We start from the raw sequence: 20,569 nt of genomic DNA on the forward strand, positions 1-20,569 counted from the left end.
GTCAGCTGCCACTACAAACCAGAGTAGCTTCGGCTCAACTACTCTCGCGATGGTGCAGCCGTCTGAATTGCTATAGGACAAGTATCTCCAACATAAGGTAGATGTTTACTCGTTCGAGACCTTTATTGCTATCACTTTTGATCTCAGAAGTACAAGTAGAAGAAGTACTCTGAGAATCGAAGGAAAATTGATGCAGAAACCTATTACAAATGTGCACCTAATAAAGTGCTTTGGTTATTAGGTAGCAATGTACATATGTAGCAGCAGTTGTATGTCCCCCCTTTCCAATCTTTCCCTTGTGTTCAACTCCGTTAAATGTTCCGTGTTGAAAGTATTTTTTAGCAATAATACAGAAACAAGCCCTCTACTTGAAAAGTAATAAACGTGGAGAAAGTCTTTAAAAGGTCATAGACCTTTGGTTTGTAAAAAAAAAAAGAATTTTTGTATTTTACTTTTATTTCCGCTTTCCTCAAAATGCTTGTCGTAATTTTCTATACTTATTTATGTGTGTGTGTAGGGGTTTGGAGTTCTTCATATTGTAAAAATAATTAGCTTGAATGATGTTGCACATTACGACGAAGCGTTCATAAAACGTTTCTATACGAAGGAGGTTAAACAAAAAAAATCTCTGCATTTCCACTTTATGGCAATAAAGAAACAGTTTTTTGTATTATGTATTGCATTCTTCCAACTTTTTGTGTACTGTTCTAATTTTTACGGAATTCAAAAAATATAGGCCAACATTTGCCACTTTCCTGGGATTTATCCTGTTAAACGGCTAATTCAGTTTTGCAAGAGATTCTTATCATAATTTCGCATGCCACCAATATAACTCCTCCTCCCAATGGTGGTATTTGAATATTGCATAAAAAAGGAAGAATTATGGCTTCTAAACATGCAAATCCAGTTGCCGAACAGAGGCTAAATTGTGTCAGGCAATGTTCCCAGTGGCATATGCAAATAACAAAAAAGAGCGTTCATCTCACGCAACTTTCCAGCCATTCTCTTTTCCCCCCATTTTGATAACAACAGCCATTGTCAATGAGTAACAAAAAAAAAAGAAAAAACCAGAAAATTAAGATTTTTACAAATCTCCAGAAAAAGAAACAAATCTGCTGACATTCAATAAAAAAAGACAACCACAAAACAACAAACATACCATGTTGGATGGCTGGCCTGGCCTAACAACAACAGGGGGCATGCATGCACAAAGTTATTTTAGAAATGCTAAAATAGAAACCGAGAGAAAACTAGAAAATAAAAGAAAATTACATTCACTTGGCGATCTAAAAGCATGGGTTGAGGAGCTCTTTTAGATTGGGTGTGTGTGTGCGTGCACAAAATCACCAGCCGCCACCAGTCAATGCACAAACAAATTTCAAGATTTAAAAAATAATGTTTCTTTTATATGAGAGCATATGGCTGGCCTGAGTATACAGAATCATCAAGTGCAGCCGGCAACAACAGCAGCAATCTGCACCAGTTGTCATGATCCACAGCAGCAACACACCATTGGCAACCCAACGCACTAGCAGAACAATGAACTTTAAAGAAAAAAAAAAATGGGATTATATGTGTGACACAAAAAAACCAACAACAACAACAATTACATTTCGATATTTTTCAACATTTCAAGAAAAGCGGAAGAAGAAGATGAAAAGAATTATAAAAATTATACTTTGAACAGATCAAATCAAGAAATAGTCAATAAATCTCACTGCATTGTGGGTAAATAAATACAAGAGGATTATTGATAAGAAGGTATAAAAATAATACAATAATGTTTGTTGTTGCGTTTCTTTGCGACTCTAATAAAAATTACTCATCACGCCGCAGCGCATAATGAAATGCAATGTCATCAATCTATTTGTATGAATCTTAAAAATAATGTTTTCCATTTTTTTTTTTTGTAAGAAAAGTGATTTATTAAAAGGAATACAACGACTTAAGTTGGTGTCTTAGACAAGCCGTTCGAAATCGGCGATAAACTGTAGGTCCCATATCATTGAGCTAATATGAATCGGTGTGCACGGGATGTTTGTGGAACAATTATTATTACAATGACTTAAGTTCTATGAGCCAGCTTGTTTCGTATCGATCTGAAACGTCCATATTTACCGAGATATAGTCAGAAAAGTTATGAAAAACGCCTTCTATCGTTACTACAATTTTACACAAAAAATATTTAAAAGTACATTTTGTTTTCGTAGCCGAGTTTTGTACAGGTATATAGGCGATAGCCGGCTACTTTTCCCAAAATATTCAAGTTTGAAGAAAATGTGAAAATATACTAATAACGGAATGCTTTGCTTTAATAAGATTAGACCCAGAGTTATAAGAAAACAAGTAGGGAAAGCTTTAAGTTCGGTCGGGCCGAACTTTTTATACCCTCCACCACAAATTTCAGACATTTCGGTGGATTAATGTAGCCACAACCTTCAAAATACCGAAAATCAGAAGGTACCGTTCTATGGGGGCTATATTATGGCGTGGACCTATACCTACAAATTTCTGGGGGAAAGTTTTATACCCCCAACGAAGACTAAATACCAAATTTTAGCCACCTGGGTGTGATAATGAGGCCAAAACCTTCAAAATACCGAAAATCGGGAGATATAAACATTTTATGGTAGAAATGTTTCTTAGCCTCTGGGAACACAAAATACAAAGTTACAACCGATTCTGTTGTCAAAATATATTAAAACAAGTAAAAAAGTGTCAGTCGGCTTTGCCGACAGAGGTATACCCTCAGCCAATGTGAATTGAAACTTTCATCTACAGACAGATAGAATGTATTTAGCGTCTCTTCAGAATTTTGTGGCCCTTTTTCAACATTTGAACTTGCGGACAAAAATGTTGATTAGGAATTAACACAAATGTTGAACTTTTGTGGGGGAGGTACCCTTAGGGAGGACTGATATGGGCCATTTTAGAAGTTAAACTAAATTTTGACAAAATATTAGGAGATCCAAAGTTTGGAACAAATTGGTTGCACCATTCAAGTGATATCGTCCTAACATTTTAGTGACATTTTTTAAATATTAGGGAGAAGTACCAGAAATTGGGGACAGGTATTGCCCCATGAAACTAAGTTTGGATAAAATGTGAGGAAGACCAAATGTTGCACCAAATCATAGAACATATCGAGAGCCACATATGGAGACATAGGGCTTTTTACACCTTTCGGGATGTTTTCCCAAGAAATGTGGACCTGCTCCTGAAAAAACTTTTACCGTCGTAATGGAGGTAGCGAATGCAAATCGCTTCAACTAAAATCAAAGTGATTCGAGAGCAGGTCTTAAAGTGAACTTATCCGAAATTTTGTGTGGGAGGTACCCAAAGGAGTGCACCAATATAGTCCATATTCGAACCTGATCTATATCTGGTAGATATATTAGGATGTGCAGAGTATGTATTACATCAGTCACTCCCTTCAAGAGTTACAGTGCTCATATTTTTTCCGAAGATTTTTGAATTTTTGTGAGGGAGGTACCTGAAGGAGTGGACCGACATGGTTTATCTTCGAACTTAAACTATGTTTGGACAAAATATTACGAAGGCCAAATTTTGGACCGAATCTGCAGATCCGTTCGAGAGTTATCTTGCGCTCCAACCACTACACTCGGTGTCATAAGGGCTCTTTGCAACTTTTAGGTTATTTTCTCAGGAAGTATAGACTTGCCCCTGATAAAACTTGTACCGTCGTATTGGGGGCAGTGAATACAAGTTGTTGCAACAAAAATCAAAGCGATTCGAGAGCAGGTCCTAAACTGAACTTTTCCGAAATTTTGTGGGGGAGGTACCCGAAGGCGTGGACCGATTAAGTCCATATTGGAACCTCATTTAAATTTGGTAGAAGTATCACTATGTGCAAAGTAGGGACCAAGTCGGTTATTCCCTTCAAGAGTTATCGTACGCACAAAATTTCCGAACTTTTTCGAACTTTCGTGGGGGAGGTACCGGAGGGAGTGGACCGATATAACCCATCTTCGAACTTAAACTAAGTTTGGACAAAATATTGCGATAGCCAACATTGGAGCAAATCGGTTCATCCGTTCGAGAGTTATCGTGCGCACCAGCCAGCCAGACAGACGGACAGACAGACGGACGGACATTGCTCAATCGACTCCAAATTGTCTAAAACACATTTCGTCCAAACGTATTCGGTGTCTAAAACCATTATTTCGATGAGACACATTTCGCCCGTATGAAAGTGTATATACCCTCGTTAGCATAAATGCTGAGGGTATAAAAAATACCGAAGACTTTTCTTTTACCATTATTTAAGCAAGAACATATAGTGTTTTCTATACCGAGATATGAGATTTCAAACTTCCTCAAATACCTGTTACCTGGTTATTTAAAATAAATTAAATATTAACCAATAACAATAACGGCGTTAAGTTCGGCCGGGCCGAACTTGTTACAAGTTGTATTGAAGTAAAATGGAATAATTAGTTTCCTTTCGTGTATGAAGAAAACTGAATACTAAATTTCAGTAAAACAATGTAAGCCACCATTCTATGTGGACTATTTCAAAACGTCGATCTATACCGACGAATTTCTGACGGAAAGTTTTTAGGCTCAAAGAAGACTAAATACCAAATTTCCTATATTTCGGTAAGAGAATGTGGCTAAAACTTAAAAAATACCGAAAATCAAGAAGTACGCTTCTATGGGGATATAGGAAGACGTGGAGTTATACTGATAATACTCTTCTGGAGTATTTTATAACTCTTGGAAGACGAAATAACGATTTTAAGCAATTTCGGTTGGATATTGACGTCACAATCTTCAGTATTACGAAAATCGGGAGGTACCGTTCTATGGGGGCTAATTCGAAACGTGTACCTATACCGACGAATTTTAGTCAGAAATGGGGCAATATGAAAGCGTGGGCCTGTACAGACATATTTCTGGCGAACAGTTTTATATCACATTGAAGACTAAATACCAAATTTCAGACATTTTGGTGGAATATTGAAGACACAACCTTCAAAATACGAAAAATCGGGAGGTACCTTTCCATGGGGGCTATATGAAGGCGTGGACCTATACCGACAAAGTTCTGGGGGAAAGATTTATACCCCTAAAGTAGACTACGTACCAAATTTCAGCCATTTTGGTAGGATAATGAAGCTGAAACCTTAAAAATACCGAAAATCGGGAGGTACCGTTCTATGGGGACTATACGAAGGTGTGGACCGTTACCGACAAAATTCTGGGGGAAAGTTTTATACCCCTAAAGAAGACTACGTACCAAATTTCAGCCATTTTGGTAGGATAATGAAGCTAAAACCTTAAAAATACTGAAAATCGGGAGGTACCGTTCTATGGGGGCTATATCAAAACGTGGATCAATATAACCCATTTTCAATACCAACCATCCTGCAAGTAATAAAAAAATTCTGTATCAAATTTTCACCCTCTATCTTTAAAATTGCGAGCTGTATCTTGATTTCAACAGACAGACAGACGGACGGACATGGTCAAAATCGACATAGAATTTTATGCTGATCAATAATATATATACTTTATAGGGTCTCCGACGAATATTTCGATGTGTTACAAACAGAATGACAAATTTAATTATACCCTCCATATGGTGTAGGGTATAAAAAGATCAAAACAGTACCTTTCAAATAACATCATCTATCTGCAGGCAGATTTGTAGAAACTTTCGAACCTCATATGGTGAGTGACATGATCAAAAATATCTCCAAGTACAAACCATCCAAAGCACTTGGTATAGACGGCATATCCATGGTAATTTTAATGTTAAAGTAGGAAGCATAGGTTTGAGCTTGAGAATGTGAATCGCATAATTCCCATTCCGCTACCGACGGACAATCGTACCGCTTAATCTCTCATTTTACTTGTAGCGAAGTTTTTGTAATTCCTATTTCTTCCATCCATGAATTTCCACCTTGTTCCTCATCAACATGTTAGAGAAAACCACGGCTTTGCATGAGGTAACCACAAACATTGCGAATAGTCTTAATCAACGACGGCCGTCCGTATGGACAATTGTGACAGTACTTGATTTGTGTAGGGCGTTTGATACCATCGACCATTCTAAGTTGATATCTGACATCAAGTACTTCCCTTGGTTTGTTAACTACCTAGATGTGTAAAGCAAACCAAAAATCCAAAACTCCGTAAGGTTAAAATGGGGTAATGCAAATCTCCCACTCTCCACCATCCCGTGTCATCATCGACGACGTAAAAGTATTCAAAATATATCTCTGGCAAAGTCTAGAGTGTCTCTATTCCAGTGTCGCCCATATTATTTCCATCGATACATGGGTGAAAAAAAACAACAACCACACGATCTTCATAGTTTGTTTATGTACACGTACACTGTACGTTAGAGAGAGAAGGAAATGAAAAAACAACTCAGTGGGCGCCCTCACTATACAAAGAAGCAAAGAAGTGCGTCCCTGCTCTATTCACTGATCGAGAGAAATTAACACACAGTTTGATATTTTCGTCGATGACCCACTGTTCATAGTCCCAATACCTTCGAGTAGACCCCAATAGTCTCCTTCAATTCTCTACACACGCCGCCATCCACATCAACCGGACAGCACGTTGATGTCGTCTGCGCATGTAAGAACTCGGTCCTTAAGTCCCCAGTCGGCAGTATTTGGGGTGTGCAGATAAATAATCCTTGTTGATAACATATAACGCGATACGTCGGTCTGTGATAAGCAATTCTGCGAATACAAATGCAACGCTATGAGAAAATATTAAAACCTGTCAGAATGCCGCCCTGAGAACTGCAACAGGTGGATAATCTACATGAGGAAACAAAGATTCTTCCACTGCAGCAACACAATGACATGCTCTCGTTGCAGTACTTCCTCGGGTGTTGCCGTGAGATCAATTCTAAACACCGTATGGTGGATAGTAGGGATCTTCGTGAGCTGGAAAGATAGTTCCATCGTTACAAGAGGAGAGGACCCCTAGTTCATCAAGCATATCAAACAGATGTTAATGTTATTCAAACAGATTGCAGTCGCAGATGCCACTTACAGTCGAACTTCTCTATAACGCAGCACTTAGGCCCGACGAATTACTAGAGATAGATAGAGAGAGATTGTTTTGTGTGAGAATTTTCAATTGAACCCCAAAAACAACTTCGTTATAGAGAAGTTCGTCAGTACAACTATCGTGTGAATGCGCGGTCCTCGAAGAACATCCCCCATCTATCGCAGCTGAGGAGCGGCATCGGCCACAAAAAACTCTCGGAAAGGAGCACATTCCTAGAACTGCAGACCCAGAGCCAGATTAAGCAGAAAAACGAACATACGAACATATATGCTTTACAACAACGACAACAACAAGAAGGTGAAATCCAGGAACAAAGTCCTAAAAGCATTAGCTGGTACTTCCCAGGGCAGAAAGAAATAAGGGAACATTGATAACAACATATAAGCCCATTGGTTTCAATTATGCCGCCCCGGTCTGGATTTCCTGCCTGACTGACAATGGTGAATTTTCCCCCCAAAATAATGCCCTCCGAATTTATTTGGACTGCGTCTTTGGGAACAATAGACATTTTTGTTGCTGTAATAGCCAGCCTTGGAAGGCACCGTGGTGCAGTGGTAAGCACTCAAAAGGTCTGCGGTTCAATCCCTGACAATAACATCGAAATTTTCGGCGGTGACAAATCCCCTTAGCGTAATGTTGGCTTAAATTTACCGAGTATTTCAGGCATGAAAAACTTCTCTACAAATGGTGTTCAGACTCGGCGATAAAAAGTAGGTCCCATATCATTGGGCGAATATATGAAAATCGTTGTGCACATACATTGATATGAGAGAAGTCTCCCTTGCTCCTTCGGGGATGTTGTATGTAATAGCCAACCTTCGTCCACGATACTATGCTATTTTCTATGTTATCTTCGGGATTTTTTTTGGGGAGTTATGTCAAAGTGGACAATAAATCCCAACAAATTTGAGGAGCAGTTTGACACCAATTAAGTTATTTCTTTCGAGAGTTATGGTGCGTAACAACTAGACAGGCAAATGGGCATTGCTAAATCAACTAGGGAACAAGTCGAGTTTACGCACGAACAGCAACGGATCAAATTTCCTTTACCGACAGTTCGATTTTTTTAAAATCGTGTGTTTGTATTAATAGCCGGCTTTCGGCCGGGATTTTAAGACTTTCTCCTATGGACAGGTGCAAATTTCGGGAACGGGAACACAATTTTCTTTTAATTAATAATTATTTTCTAAATAGCCGGTCATTAAACAAGGGAATTTTCGGAATTCAGAGACCCATATCTCGGGAAGTATTCTTTTCCCCAGAAAGTGTTGAACGTCGTTGGAATCAGGACGAAAAGCACTATCTGTGGTAAATGTTTCATAATTTTATGCATACTGTCGGTAAAGGAAAGATATGACACAGCAGCTTTTTTAAGGCCCATATCACGGGCAGTATCGACTACCCAAATAAAAAAAATATATTTTTGGCTTAAGTCTCGTTTAGGGGCACCTCTGGGATCGGGCTGAAATTTTCACCATAGGTAGTCCTTGGGACCCTGATCACAACTATATACAGTGTTGGTCACAGAATTAGCACACCCCTTTGGTGCAAAATGATTTCAGTCAGCTAAGAGTTTTGATAGGACAAATTGAAATATTTTCGTAAACAAAATCCTTTTCTATAATGTATTTAACAGATTTAATGATATAAGTGAATAGTATTATCAGTGGTTTTTTGAAAATAAAAGTTTTGTGAAGACGCCCAAATTATTAAGGGGACATATAATTAGCACACCCTAAGATTTGTTAATTTAATTCAATTAATATACAAAAATTAATTTATATTGAAGTTAATTCATATTCAAAACGTATTGAACAAATCATTTTTAGAAAGAAAAAATAATTTATCACCCCGGAATCTCAAAATATATCCCAATAGCGGACCATTTTTCGTATTGTACGCTTAAACGTCAGAAAGTCGCCAAAACTTTAAAAACAAATGTACAATTGGATCTGAAATTATTGGAATTGTTAACCGATTACCGAAATTTAAATATAAAGTGCAAAAACTTTTCAAAAACTGCTTAAGGTCGATGATTCATTCAAGAAAATTTTCGATTTGGAAGGGGTTTAGAAAGAAGATCAATAAAATGCACCCTTATGTAAAGAAGGATCAACTTATAACACTATTTCTTATTCAAAATTACACGTCTGAATAACGCCAAAGACCTATCACTACAAAACTGTCAACAAAGCACTAGGTGAACACGTAGCACATGAGTATGTTTAAAGGTATAACCCCTTTTTAACAATAAAGGATTTTGAGGTTTGCTGAAATTGGTTAAAATCCATGAAAGTAGGCATATACTATTCAAGATAAATGTTTTCTGGATTATTGATTTTAAATTTAATCGTTTTAAGCTCCGGGAAACATATTATCTTGCGGTCTCACTAGACTATCTCCCATTTGCCGTATGTTTAGAAAATTATTGAAAATTGCGTAGGTCACATAGAGATGATCATAGGTTTATCGTGGCATACATCACAACATATCTGTAAAATTCAGTCCATATGGATAAGTATTTATAAAATCAATAGCTCAAAGCATCATATTACAGTTTTTAATGCAAATTTTTGTGGCAAACGGACTTTACAGATGCACACTGCTGGTGGGTACGTCCCACTATTCGCAAATTTACAAAGATGAACAAGAATATGATGTTTTATTTGATGTTTCTATGAACTACTTGCCTCAATGAATCTGTTTACATGTGAAAAAATCGTAAAAAAAAACTAAAAAAATGAAATTTCCATCAGTCATTGGGACCCAAGGTGTACCCCATATAATTCCCTTATGACACTGAAATTTCGGAGACTGGTGGAGAGTATAACCAGCAGACTGGAACTTATCCCCAAACGAAAGGGATTTAAAACTGAATATGGACGAAAATATTGAAACTATTCACTATATTAGTGATTCTTCTAAGGTGTGCTAATTACGTGTCCAATGAATTTAGGACATTTTTTACATTTTTGGAGGTTATTCAAATTGACAGTTATGTTTCAGTTTCTGTATTGCGTTGTATTCTTTAAGCATACTACTGAGAATATATTAGTACAAATACTTTATTAAATACAACTACTTTTGAAGGTCTTTTTTGGCAAAATAATTGTTGGTAGTGGGGTGTGCTAATTGTGTGACCAACACTGTATGTCTTTCGCGGGGGAAGTCCATACTTAAGGGTCCCAAGGACTACCTATGGTGAAAATTTCAGCCCGATCCGAGAGGTGCCCATAAATAAAGTAATGGTGTTAAAGTATGACTTTCCCGAAATGTCAAGACCTATATCTCGGGAAGTATGGACTTCCCCCGGGAAAGAAATATATAGTCGTGATCAGGGTCCCAAGGACTACCTATGGTAAAAATTTCAGCCCGATCGGGGAGTTGCCCCTAAACGAGACTTGTTCCACAATACTAGTTCCGAGTATTGGAACGGGGCTATTATGCATGTGTTAATACATTAACAATTATCCGACACTTGTCTTTCACCACAAATGGGACGTTTGGGAGCATGGTTCGATGTAGCAAAATGAATACACTAATGGCTTAGGAGGACACTACAACAACTACTTGAAGAGGACACTTTCAGCCCCACCCAAAAATCCGCTAATATTGTTGACAGGAATGACTAGCAAATCAAATCTATCGACAATAATAGATATTAGGTAGTAAATTGTTCGAAGAAATGTTTCTACAAGTTTGTCATAGTTATGCAAATACAAAATCTATAGACAAAGATACGAACGGAGGAGGTAAGAAGAGAGAGAGACAACAAAAATGTTTGCGGTTTATTTTTATGAACTTCCCAAAAACCGGCATATGCCAGTTATGAGAATCGCCACACTAACAACAACAGCAACAAAGAGGTGAACAAAAAAAAACAACTTGAAACTTAATCGAACAAGGTGGGCTAAAAACAAACACACTCAACGGAACGGTGACAGCGCAATGTAGCAGCAAAAACCGCATATAATTGTATCGCATAATATCGAATAAAGCGGAGGTGGTGGTCGCCAACGAGGTCTTGTTTTTTTTATCATATTTATGTGTGGCGAGTATTGAAATAGTTTTAAACAAGCAAAAATTATTAAATATCGAGTACAACAAATGGATGACGTAAACGTGTACACTCTTCTTGTTGTTGGTGATACCTACTTATGCGAGATATTATATCCAATTACTCAGCAAAGACACGTACACAACATTTTCTAGATATTCAATATATAGGCATCTTTCCTTTCAAGCTCTCCAGACAAATGTCACAAAAAGGACATTTCCCTTATACATCGGCCAGTGTGTATGTGGGGGGTTAGACATGTGAATTTTTTGAAAGGGAGGTTGTTTGCCATAGTCATGAATTCAAAAGAAAACAAAATACAATGGAATGTTTAGTCACAATTGATAAAAAGATGACACATCTTTTCATTTGAGTTTTAAATAATTTTGTAATTCAGCCATCTAATGAAAAAGGAGGTCATCTTAGAAAGCCAAAAACCCATTTAGAAAACTTCAGAATAACATAAGAACAAAAGATATCCAAAGAGCAAATAAACATAAAACTTAAAGACCACCATCTCCTCCTCACACATAGCAAGCCAGAAATCGTCAAAACTATTTTCTCTTGCCCCCAAAGAATGGCCAGAAAAATGAACGAAAGAAATTAATATGATAATGATGACGATAATATCTCCATCTCCCTATCCCAAACCAATAAAAGCCAAATGGTGGAATGACAATACTTAGCTGTTCCATAACACAATACACTGGTGGCAAAGCGAACGAGCGTCGTCTTCTGCTTAAGACATTTTTTGGGAGGAGGATTATCTTCTTCAAATACATATGCAACCGCTGCTGCAAACATCCCCTCGATAAATGTAAAATGTATGCGTCAGAGTTTTATATAGAGGACACAACAACAAAAAACATCCACCTCTTTCTTGTTCTCTCTCTCATTCGCAAGTAAAGCCAACACATTATTCACCACAACGTTTTAAGTTGCACAGGAATTAGAAAAAAAAATATGAAACCATATGCAAAGCCATCCATGCAGTTGAGGAATTTTTTCGCGATTACTATTCAACTACCGGCAATTTTCCAGCATTTTCCATTGAAATATTTATTCATTTCATACATGTTTCTTTTTATTTTCAACCATTTTTGTCATTTTAAGGCCGACATTTTCCAAAATTAATCATCTTTGCTTTTTGACAATCTTTTTCCATTTTTTTCGCTATTATAAGTTACACTTCAAATTTCTTCGTTCTCTTTCACGCACGAAGCAATTGTATATTGCAGCCGGGGAGTTCAACTCTCACTCACCTTTTCACACCACAATCTCTGTGAAATCAATCGGCTAGGGCTGCTTTGCCCAAGAAAAAAATCGTTTGGATTGTTCTTACTGCTTTTGTACAGGTTTCTTTGCCGATTTCTTGAATAATCTTTGCTTTTTTTCTTTATCTTTTATTAAACACAATATTTGCACAATTTTATCAATATAATTCAATATTTTTTCAAATGTTTTTTGATTAATCGCTTCGCTTTTTTTCTAGTGTTTTACTGTTGCCGTTTTATGTCGTTCTGTTCGTCTTTCGCTGAGCCGAAGTCCAAACAGCAGAGCCTTTTTGAAAGTAGCGACGGCGTCGGACAGTTTGTGTGAGGTTATAGGTAGAGATTTATACATCGAGTTTTTCTCGTTCATAATAGAGTTGTTAAGTCCCGGTCCAAACTAAATGGCCTGTTCCCGTACTTTATAAAGTGGTAAAAGTCGTAAAAGTTGTAAAAGTCGTAAACGATTAGCATATAAATTTTGTGTACGGGAACGCAAAATGTGTAAACGTGGTAAAAATTGTAAAAACTTTTTAGTTCTGGAACAGAGCTAAAGCAATTTCAATGAAATAATTTGATGAAATTGTGAGTTCTTAAGGCCGCTGCACATATGGCGCGTTGAGCGTTGCGTTACAACAACCACATCAAAACTTCAATAACAAACTTGGCATCACTAATGCTTGGTTTACATTTAGTCCCAATTTACATTAGGCGAGTTTACTTGCGGCAATTGTCAGTTTGTGGGTGAGAGAGGGTGTTGAGAGGCAAAGGGTTACCATATACCTCACCTCTCTCTCCATCAAACTGACAATTGCCGCAAGTAAACTCGCCTAATGTAAATTGGGACTTACGAAATCCACTCGATTTCAACTGTCAAATCCATAGGTGAAACGTCAAATGAAATCCAGATGAGATTTCATTTGACGTTTGAGCTATGGATTTGACAGTTGAAATCGAGTGGATTTCGTAAATGTAAACTTAGCATTACTCATTTTTCATGTGGTTGTTGTTTTCAACGCGCAACGCGTCTCACAACGGACCGTATGTATTTGGTCCATTAAAGGCCACAACAGAACCAAGTAGCTTGCTTTGCTTGCTTCCCCAACTGTCAAATTATAAAGGAATGCCGGAGCCTCTATGCAAATCCGCCTGCGTTCTCCTTTAGGAGGCTCTGACATTCCTTTATAATTTGACATTTGGGAAGCAAGCAAAGCAAGCGAGGATTGATTCTGTTCTGGCATTAAGACCACTGCACATACGGCGCGTTGAGCGTTACGTTACAACAACCACATGAAAACTTCAAGAACAAACTTGGCATCACTTACACATTTTTCATGTGGTTGTTGTTTTTAACGCACAATGCGTCACACAACGGACCGTATGTATTTGGCCCATTAGATCGAGTTCCATAGTCCCGTTCCACACTAGCGTGAATTTCATTACAAAATTTCATGAAATTCTGCGTTTCTAAATCGAGTTCCATAGTAGAGTAAAGGCATCGACACATAAGAAGCATGTCATTATTGCTGAAGTCATATCTGATAAAAGACTGAAGGCCTGCGTACATAAGCTGCCTTGCCTGCTTACCTTGCTTGCTTCTGATAAAAGAATAAAAAAGAAAAGGGCAACCCAGTTCGAAATTTGCTCGGCCTTCTTTATTCTTTTATTTTTATTATGTCAGAAATGAAGCAGGAAAGCAAGGCAACCTGCTTGCTTCTGATAAAAGAATAAAAACGAAGAGGGCAACACAGTTCGAAATTTGCTCGGCCTTCTTTATTCTTTTATTTTTATTATGCCAAAAATTAAGCAGGAAAGCAAGCCAAAAAGGCGAGGCAGTTTATGTACCCAGGCCTTTAAAGTGCTGGCCACACACTGTCCACGGCCTTTAGAGAATCGCTTTACTGGTCACGTAAGTAGCACAACAACCAACAACTCTATTTTGGCCGAAAATTCATCAATCAGGGTCAGATGGTAAATGTTGTAAACCACTCCCATACAAATTCAGGGCAATCATGAATATTTCTCTCGGAATTTTCCGCACGGAAAATAATTTTGAAAAGTGAAATTCTTTTAAAAATCAATATTTCAAAACATTGAAAACTGCTAGAATCACTTAATTATTCTCGCCGAATCGACAAAAATATTCCCTTTTTGGACATTAATTTGGAAATTAAAAATTGTGAAATTAGGGAAAGGGAACAAATTCCGCACGGAATTTTTAATCATTATTTCCCTGAATATGTCAAAATGTTTGTTTACGTTTTCATACAATTTATTCAAAATAACAATAGAAAGGCCGTTTTACGCCACCTTATAATTTCATCATGTTTCTGGTCGATAAAAACTTTTGTTAAGCTAAAAGTGTTTGAAATAGAATCTGTAAAGCGGCCCGTACACTATCAAATTGGCTTGTCCAGCCGATGAACCCCTTCTATACGTGTGTACTTGATAAAGGCAGCGGCACATACGGCGTGTTGAGCGTCGCGTTACAACAACCACATGAAAAATTCAAGAACAAACTTGGCATCACTTACCCTTTCTTAATGTGTTTGTTTTCAATGCGCAACGCGTCGCACAACGGACCAGGGATATAACACACATTTTATCATTCGTAAAGTTTCCAATGATACCCACATGGTACAATAAAGTAGAGGTAGGCCAGTTATGAAAATCACTGAAAAATGCCACCCTGCAACCATGGCTTAAAACGTCAAATGGCATGCTACAATAATAATGGTAGATGTATCTGCATAGCTATCCCGTATTACAAAAACATATGGAACTTAGTGCTTCACTTTTTATATGTTAAAAGTGCCATATAGAGTAAAAACCACAGTCTATACAGTCGGACACTCAGCCCTGACTATTTAGTTTGCTGTCAAATACATTATTGTGACATAAAATACAAAGGAAATCGAATCGCAATAATGAACAATCTATTATGTTTGTTGTCAAAAGTTGTTAACAGAACACTGAATGGCCGACCTTCTGTAGGCCTTGGTAAAAACATTTCTTTAGCTAGGCTCCAGAATATTCTTGTTGGAAAAGTGTTCCAGAAATAGCAAAAGTTCTTCCAAAACTTATTACAGTGAAAAAATGTCATTCACTTATTTTCTACTTGACAAGTTTGGCTAATCTGACATCGTGATTGCTGGCATCCGATTTGCAGATAAATGTCAGCAGAATTTTTACAAAAATTGCAATTTTTACATTCCCGTACTTTTGGAACAAATTTAAATTAATATCAATAATATTTAAATTGATAAATCGTTCATTCGTATGTTTTGCTAAAAAAAATCAAGAATTTTATTTTGCCACGCGAATACACATTTTTTGTCCTTGTTTTCAATTTTAAGATATAGTGTTGGAACAATTCAGCGATGCATCTACCTTTATAATTGCATAATGTCAAAAACAGTACAAAACAAGGCAAATATAGAAGGTAGCCGATTCGGCGTATTGCTACAACAAAGCAACTTTTGCCGTAACATAATACGTCAAAATTTGTAAAGAGAATCAATTCGCCTTGGCGCTTAAATTTGCAGCGATTTAGCTTCGGCCAATCAGAACAAGATGTTTGTTTACATTTCACAATTACAACAATTTTATTTGACATTTCATGTTCAATCAGCTGATACGAGTCGGCTACCTTCTTTAATGTGCCTTGGTACAAAATGTCAACCCTGCTTTTGACAGATTAGGCCATAAAAAGAAAAAATTGTAATCAGCTGTTAGATGTGGCCTACCTTTACTTTATTCTACCATGGATACCCATTTTGAAGCAATCGGTTTGGTAGAGCCGGGTCTAACCCGGGTTTTGTACCTGGACTTTTGGGTTCCACGTTACGTTGGATCTGTTCTCAGATTTAGTTAAAATATTTCAGTTGCACACTCATGCATTGTACACAACAATGCACAGAAAACAGAAAACAAAACAAAGTGATACTTGTTTCCTTGCGTTAAAAAGACCTGGGGCCTAATTACGACATTCGATTCGATCGAGAATTTGCTCGTGAATGAAAAAATCGAACTATGTACACCTATGTTCTCCAAAGAACACTAATGCTATGTTTACATTTACGAAATCCACTCGATTTCATCTGCAAATCCATAGGTTAAACGTCAAATGAAATCCAGATGAGATTTCATTTGACGTTTGAGCTATGGAATTGACAGATGAAATCGAGTGGATTTCATAAATGTAAACTTAGCATAATGCTTGGTTTACATTACGAAATCCACTCGATTTCAACTGTCAATTCCTTTGCGTATACGTCAAATGAAAACTCGTCTGAATCGACTGGATTTCATTTGACGTTTAATAGCACGGTTACACTACAGCTTTTTGCCGGGTTAACCCACTTCATGAGGATTTATTGCTTAATCTGGTCAAATCTGACCAGATTTGCCATACAAAAATTAAATCCACTCACGACTGGGTTTATTTTAAATCCGGCACAAATCCACCAAAAATACAGTGTTGTATTCGGTATTTGTGCAAAAAAATCCAACTCTACTCAAAAAGTACCAAAAGTTGCAACTGTTTTTGCAACAGAGTTAGTCGTGTTTTACACGTTTACGATTGGTCGCCTGAGATTTTATGGAGTTAATAAATCTAAAGTTATTTGAAAATCATAAAATTATTTATTTTTTTTACTTTAGACACTTTTTTAAACAAAAAGTACGCTTTATACCATGATACAAAAATGTATCCCTGTGTGTAAAATATACCAATATGAGAAATTGTCATACGAGAAATTGTAAAAGTGTAAAACACGACTTTATTAGTTATTTTGTATGTATACGTAAACAAACATCAGCTGACAGTTTATATCCTCGAAAAGCTAAGTGTAACCAGCAAAGATTAACCCACTGGATCTATTAAACCCAGTGGGTTAACCTTCAATAGTGTAACCGGGGTATAAGCAAAGGAATTGACAGTTGAAATCGAGTGGATTTCGTAAATGTAAACTTACTATAAGAAAGCAAAAACTAAAAAAAAAACAAAATTATTAACGGAAAATTTAAATATTTGTTGAAATCGTTGAATACTTCTTTAGGTAATAATTTCGGAATGAAGATGTGCTAGAAAACTTCACGAAATTATTTATTTTTGTAAAACTTTTTGATTTTCTTGTAACAAATTTCTAATGCATAGACCTTAGTAAATGTACAGTTGGTGGCAAAAACGTAGAGAAGTAAAGACTAGAAGAAATGCATTTTCCAAAAACATATGATAATAGTTCCACATTTTGGTTACAGATGGCAAAACAACATACTGGAATTGATAAGAGCAATGCCAATCGTTTTTGATTCCCATTTATCGCGGCAGAAAACATTAACGTCGTGTTTTGTGGCTGAAATTTATTTCTTTTCTTTTTTTATTGTTCATTCAATGAAAAAATCAAAAGCGAATGCCGTCAAACTTGAGTTTTAATGTTTTTCTTATCAATATTCCAATGAGTAAAAGTTTTCGTTTAACAGAATGTTGCTATGATATCGTAGCAACAGAGGTTAACTCCCTCTATTCTATTTTTTAGAATTGTGGCCGATTTCTCTAATATTTTCCTAGAAATTTGACCGATTTTCTATAAGTTTATTTTAAGAATTTCTGCACATTTTCTAAAGAATTTTAAGAATCGTCATTTCGAATTCGTTCCGATTTCTAATGGATTTTCTAAGAGATTTTTTTTTCGTTTGATGTCGAACAACAAAATGACTGGTCATAAAATTCGCATATACAATTTTAATTTTTTTAATATAAATGCTACATATAATAATTCAAGCTAGTGTTGATAGCTTCAACATATATGTAGAAGTATACTTCTGCATATTGTTCTACTGTTAATCATAAAATGATAACAGGCAAAATCATTAGAAAGTTTGAAATTAGAATCTTCCATAAATAGCACATTGAAAGAAAATTGTATCTAAGTGGGGTCAGTTCTGTACAGTACGACACGTGGCGTCAGCGTCAGAATTGTTTCCGATTTTTTCAGAAAATCTGAACTTTTCTCCGAATTTTTCCAGAATTTCTTTCCGAATTCGGACGGATTTTCTTAAAAAAATCTAAATTTTTCATCGAATTTTCCAGAATTTTCTTCCGAATTCGGACCGAATTCTGTTAGAAAATCTAAATTTTTCTCCGAATTTTCCAAGAATTAACTTCCGAATACGGACGGAATTCGTCGCGAAACTCTAATATTTTTTAAGAATTTCCTTACAAAATTCTTTCCGAATTCGGTGACCACGTCCATACAACTTTCGTACCGAATTCGGTACGAATTCGACATCAGAATCGGATATTTTTTCAGAAATTCTGTCCGAATTCGAACGAATTCGAAACGAATTCGGAAAAAAATGTTAGCTGGGTATGTATAGAGAAAAGTATGAATGTATTGGTGAAAATGGTTTGTAACTTTGCTATTGTCTTGCCAATACTGTCTGTGTGTAAACGCCTAGTTATAATATTGACATCTTTGGTTGGTGGCGCGAATAGGTTTTCATAGTTTGATTTTTTCATTCTCTCAAATACTCGATCGAATCGAATGTCGTAATTAGGACCCTGTTTTTGATGATAAGAAACACGTAGCTTCGTAGGTCCCGGTCCACACTTGCGTGAATTTCATTTAAAAATTTCATGAAATTAGGCGTTCTTAAATCGAATTCCCCACTACAGCAATTTTATGATTTTACTCTACTATGGAAGTCGATCTAGAGACGCATAATTTCATGCAATTGTTTCAATGAAATCACTCTAGTGTGGACCGGGACTAAGGGCCTGTTTATGTATGTCGATAAGAAAACGAATGCGGAAGAAAAACTACCAAATTTGAGTGTGTATTTCAAATTTGTTTTTTGTTTTGAAGCAAAAGCAAATGAAATAATAGGTATGTTCCAGAACTGCAAGAATCTACTAATTTTTACTATTTTTTTCGATAACATAAAGGAAAAAATGCTATCGTAGTAAAAAGTAGTAGCTTCTTGCAGGTTCTGGAACAGAGCAAATATTTCAAAAACTAAAGTTTGGGTGTCTTTCATGCGCACACATTTTCGTTTCGAAATACATAAACTAGGGGTAAGTGTTAGAATACATTGTATATTACTTGTCATTTGCAAAGCAATACATAATACGGAAGTCAGCCATAATTATACATTCCCGTGATCAGCGCAACAATAGCTTCGTTCCCGTACTTTTTAATAGTAAAAATCGTAAAAGAGAGAACTGCAAAAAATTTGTTTTCACACACAAGTTTTTTGAAATAGTTCGGGAACGGAAAAATGGAAAATACGTCAAAAAACTGGAAAAATGTCAAAGTCGGCGTATCAGCCAATCAGACGCCGTCAACCATGTTACTATTTTTTTACTCGCCCAAATTTGTCGTGTAAAAAGTTTTTAAAGAGAGCGTCATTCAGCGCCATTTTTGTTTAAAGAGAAGTGAACATTTTACAACTTTTTTGTGTACGGGAACGCTTTTTCGAGTAAAATGTGTAAAAGTCGTAAAAATTGTAAAAACTTTTTAGTTCTGGAACACAGCTAATATCTACCTCTGGAAAAGATTTCAAAAAAAAATCGGAGAGTTTTACTAAACCAGAGTTAAGCCTAGTAAATTTTTCACTAAGTAGCCGGCCTTTAACAAAGGAATTTTCGCAACTCGGGAAGTATGGACTTCCGCAACAAATGTTTGCTATGTTCCAGAACTTCCAAGAAGCTACTATTTTTTACTACGATAACATTTTTTTCCTTTATGTTATCGGAAAAAATAGTAAAAATTAGTAGATTCTTGCAGTACTGGAACAGACAAGTTATATATCGTCACCATAAATGCCCGAAGACGTAACCCACAAAGGAATTTTCGCAACTCGGGAAGTATGGACTTCCGCAACAAATGTTTGCTCTGTTCCAGAACATGCAAGAAGCTACTATTTTTTACTACGATAACATTTTTTCCTTTATGTTATCGGAAAAAATAGTCAAAATTAGTAGATTCTTGCAGTACTGGAACAGACCAAAAATGAAAAACTGTTTTATAGAATATCAATCTTATGAGGGCGAGTATTTGGGGTATTATCAATCATGTATTTATGAGAGTAAGTAATGAAACTAAGGGGTAGTTTACATTATATGTAAATGTCATATGACATGAAATTTTCCATCGTTATATATTCGCTAATATGTGTAGTATTGCAG

The 20,569-nt window shown here is 36.4% G+C and overlaps 1 protein-coding gene across 2 annotated transcripts in view; it reads right to left on the reverse strand.

Annotated features, from left to right (window-relative positions):
- Eb1 (microtubule-associated protein RP/EB family member 1) overlaps positions 1-12,698 on the reverse strand; it is a 47,671-nt gene extending 34,973 nt beyond the window's left edge. The window contains exon 1 of one of the 2 annotated variants that reach the window (XM_073992861.1): positions 12,373-12,698. The gene's annotated coding sequence lies outside the window, so the exon portion shown is untranslated. The remainder of the gene's footprint in view (positions 1-12,372) is intronic. The other variant, XM_073992862.1, reaches the window with a different exon arrangement.
- Between the last annotated feature and the right edge of the window lie 7,871 nt (positions 12,699-20,569).

This window comes from Musca autumnalis, unplaced genomic scaffold (assembly GCF_047663935.1).
Source record: "Musca autumnalis isolate F117 unplaced genomic scaffold, ASM4766393v1 scaffold_5, whole genome shotgun sequence".
Classification (NCBI taxonomy): domain Eukaryota; kingdom Metazoa; phylum Arthropoda; class Insecta; order Diptera; family Muscidae; genus Musca; species Musca autumnalis.